Source organism: Arachis duranensis, chromosome 5 (assembly GCF_000817695.3).
Source record: "Arachis duranensis cultivar V14167 chromosome 5, aradu.V14167.gnm2.J7QH, whole genome shotgun sequence".
Taxonomy (NCBI): domain Eukaryota; kingdom Viridiplantae; phylum Streptophyta; class Magnoliopsida; order Fabales; family Fabaceae; genus Arachis; species Arachis duranensis.
This window is the reverse complement of record NC_029776.3, coordinates 13,802,663-13,807,451: the sequence shown is the minus strand read 5'-3', so window position 1 is coordinate 13,807,451 and position 4,789 is coordinate 13,802,663.

Below are 4,789 nucleotides of genomic sequence, written 5' to 3'. Positions count from 1 at the left end.
AGAACTCCAAATGGCGCGCTCTCAACGACGTTGGAAAGTATACATCCAGAGCTTTCCAGAAATATATAATAGTCCATACTTTATTCGTGATTAGACGACGTAAACTGGCGCTCAACGCCAGTTCTATGCTGCATTCTGGAGTCAAACGCCAGAAACACGTCACGAACCGGAGTTGAACGCCCAAAACACGTTACAACTTGGCGTTCAACTCCAAAAGAAGCCTCTGCTCATGGATAGATCAAGCTCAGCCAAAACATACACCAAGTGAGCCCTGGAAGTGGATTTATGCATCAATTACTTACTCCTGTAAATCCTAGTAGCTAGTCTAGTATAAATAGGATAGTTTACTATTGTATTAGACATCTCTGGACACCTAGTCCTTAGACCTTCATGGGGGGCTGGCCATTCAGCCATGCCTGGACCTTTCACTTATGTATTTTCAACGGTGGAGTTTCTACACACTATAGATTAAGGGTGTGGAGCTTTGTTGTACCTCAAGTTTCAATGCAATTACTATTATTTTCTATCCAATTCGATTTATTCCTGTTCTAAGATATTCGTTGCACTTCAACTTGATGAATGTGATGATCCGTGACACTCATCATCATTCTCACCTATGAACGCGTGTGACTGACAACCACTTCCGTTCTACCTTAGACCGGGCGCATATCTCTTGGATTCCTTAATCAGAATCTTTGTGGTATAAGCTAGAATTGATGGCGGCATTCATGGGAATCCGGAAAGTCTAACCTTGTCTGTGGTATTCCGAGTAGGATTCTGGGATTGAATGACTGTGACGAGCTTCAAACTCCTGAAGGCTGAGCGTTAGTGACAGACGCAAAAGAATCACTGGATTCTATTCCAACCCGATTGAGAACCGACAGATGATTAGCCGTGCTGTGATAGAGCATTTGGACCTTTTTCACTGAGAGGATGGGATGTAGCCATTGACAACGGTGATGCCCTACATACAGCTTGCCATGGAAAGGAGTAAGAATGATTGGATGAATGTAATAAGAAAGTAGAGATTCGGAAGGAACACAGCACTTCCATGCACCTATCTGAAATTTCCAAAATTGGATTACATGAGTAACTTTATCTTTATTTCCTATTTATTTTATTTATCTTTTGAATATCTAATCCAATCATATTTGAATCAGTCTGACTGAGATTTACAAGATGACCATAGATTGCTTCATATCAACAATCTCCGTGGGATCGACCCTTACTCACGTAAGGTATTACTTGGATGACCCAGTGCACTTGCTGGTTAGTTGTGCGGAGTTGTGACTAAGTGTGATTCACATGTGAGAGCTACCAAACTATTGGAGCCATTGTTGATGATCACAATTTCGCCCACCAACAGGGGCGCCTCATGTTCAAGAGAATTTTCATCCGCTATATACAGATGGCGTTCCTATTACCAACGACAATAAACAAAATCTCACCTGTGCACCTAGCCCCAATTTTCAAGATGGACACAATAATAAAGCAGAACTGGGGAGGACATGTTTTGAATTTTATCATCAAGGGCATAACAGATTACAAGGTGAAAAAGAAAAAGGCAATTGATGGCTGCCTCTTTGCCCTGATGATAATTTACTTTCATTTATCAAAAAATAAAGACAAGAAGAGGGCAGAAAGACCTCCAGAACCCTGGATTGCCAACTGGAGTAAGGAGCAGTTGGTTGAAAGAATGAGGGCAGAAATGGAGGATCATATGGTAAGTGAACAAAATATCTTGGGTGTATTTTTTTTACCTGAATGCTGCTAACTAAAATTTCTAATGTTTCAGGGGGATTATAAAGATGGCCGACATAAAGGAAAAAAATGAAAGAAATAAAGAAAAAAGAAAAAAAAAGAAGAAACCAAAAAAACAAAAAAAGGAAGGCAAGTTCAACATCATCATCTGAGACTGAAACAATTGAAAGTGACCATTCTACCTCTGAGTCTGAGACTGAAGAAGACTCAAAGGATTCAACAAGAAAACAACCCAACCGGAAAGCCAAAAAGTAAGTAACACACTTGGGTGTATTTTGTTTATCAAGTTAGGTGTATTTTGTTTATCAAATTGGGTGTACTGTGTTCATTCATTTGGGTGTATCTTGTGCATTCATTTGGGTGTATTTTATCCCTTTTATTATGTTTTTAAATAATAATTGTTTGCCTTCCAGAATGGAGTCCAAAAAAAGAAAGAAGATTCAGGAGGATTCTGATTCAGAATCTGAATCAACTGATGAGTAATGTTCTAAAATTATTACTCCTTTCCTTTAGGTTTATTATCAAGATTTCATGTATTAACAGAGTGTCTCTAATTAACTTATAGAAGTGAAGAATCATCACCAGTGGAGAAGCAAAAAACAAAGAAAAAGACTCAGAGAATACCAAAAAAGTAAGCACTTCTTTGAATAGTGTTCTGTGATCAGATTAATTTTGTATTTCTGATTCATACTTATTTTTTTCCCCCAGGACACAATCCAAAAAGAAAAAGGTCATTGTGCTGGATTCATCTCCTGAGCAAGCTCAATCCTATCATGGGTACAATACTTTCTAAATTATATTACCGTCTATCATCAAAATTATATTTGTTAACATGTTCTTTTATGCATGTACTGTCAGATCTAAAATTGGAACTCAAGAATTAGATGAATTCTTAAGGGAAAACAATAAAAAATCTGCTGCACAGTGGTATGTCTTGTTGGGGTTGTATATTTTAGATTTTAGGGGGTGTTTTATTTGCTAATAATTGTTTCTTGTTTCGCAGGGAGAAACAAGCTAACCTGCGATCGACCGAAGGTCATTATGTCTCATCTGAAATTTAAGAATCTTTATTTGATTAAATCTTGTTATCATAATTTAACAGTATGGTATTTTTTGTGAATAACATGTACTCTATTATGTTTAGAATACCAGACGTAAACTTGGGAAGTGATGATCATTCCTCTCAAGAACACATAGAACAAAGTAGCGTAAACAAACCGGTAGAGAGCATGTAATTTCTCTTTCAAATAACCGTTGCTTTTATTCTTTTATTACCCATGTCTTTCTTTTGAATTATTCAGGTGTATTTTTGACTTTTTTGGGGTGTATTTTAGGTTGAATCTGTTTGAAGAGAATATGATGGTTGTGAGGGAAGAGACACAATCTGAAGGGCTTGCAATGTAAGTTTTTCAAAAACATTTAAACCTTATAACTTTTTTATTTTCAAAGTCATTCTTAACCTTTTATTTTTCTTCTTGTTTAGAGTTCCGATTCAAGTTTGTCTACCACTGTCCTAAACAACCTCTATGCCGGAAAATGAACAAACACCTAAGACAGAAAATGAACCAACTCCTCTGCTAAAAATTGAAGGAACTAAAAAAAGGTAATAAATAATGTTGGATGTATATTTGGTTATAGTTTGGGTGTATATTGCCCCTATTGGGGTGTATATTTTGACGATTGATCCAGGACTAGTTTTTTTACATCATGATTAAATTTATGTACCGTTCAGCATTCCTGAACCCCCCCAACAACTTGAAGAAAGCACACCCACGCTTCCCCCAGCTCCATCTAAAATGTAAGTTCATCAAAGTAAAATCAATGTTTGGTTATCACCCGTATATTCTTATTCTTATAATACGTTATACATGATCACGCAGTAATCCAATCCCAGAAGACGCTGCTGCGCTGATGATGATGGCACGGACAGCATCGTATGTTCCTAAAGCAGATCCTTTGCCATCATTCAGCCTTGGCTTGACTGATTCAAGCCAAGAAGAAGTAGCAACGCAGGAGAGGGTGTCAATGCAAGAAGGAGGGATGGAAAAAACTCCACAAACCCCAAAGCTGCTAGAACAATTAGGGAATTTGGTGGAAAAAATAGCAAACAGTGGGGTGAAAGCAGAAAGTAAAAGTCCACAAATTCAAAAGGAGAATGGCGGAGAAAGTTATGGGAAGTTTGAAACTCCTGCGAGAATAAATCAGAATACGGCTGAGATGAAAGAGAAGTGCTACATCTGGGGGACGCGATTGAAGAAATAAGCAGATGGTAGAACTAATGAGTTTGACAACGTGTGCTCTCTGATTGCCCAAAATAAATACATTTTGACAAGAATGCACCTTGCATCACTCAAAGCAGAAAGTTATATCGAAGCTGAGGTAATATTAGAATAACATTAATGTTTTTACACCAAAGTTAACTGCAATGTTTATTAATGTAAATTGATTTTGGCATATTTTTCTAGATTGTATCTGCCATGTGCCTCATCCTCAACCAGAAAAATGATAAAAGGTATCAAGAAGAAGTATACTGTCTCCCCCTGATATTATGGTAAATTTTACTTCTACGAATTTTGGGTGTATTTTCTGTGTTCCTTAGGGTGTATTTTCTTTGACCAACTGGGTCTGTTTTGTATTCATTTGGATGTATGTTTTACGTTCAATTGGGTGTAAGTTGTGTATTCATTTGGGTTTATTTAAAGTATTCAGTTGGGTATATTTTCAGTATTTCATTTGTTGTTTCACAATTGTTGCAGAACATGGCCATTGCGAAGCATCCAAAGGGGGAATTCATATCACCTAAAACCAATAAAGAATTCAGGGTGGAAGACTACCCAATGTTTATTCCCTTCATAGATGCAAAAAAAATTGACATCACATCGATATGTAAGTTTTCATTTGTAAAATTTGTTAGTATTATTCTTTACTTATATGCCAAATAAAATAAAACACTGTTGAAATGTCGCCATGCTTCAGATTTTTGCACTTGTTTGCCACTCAAACCATTGGTGGTTATGGCTGATTGATA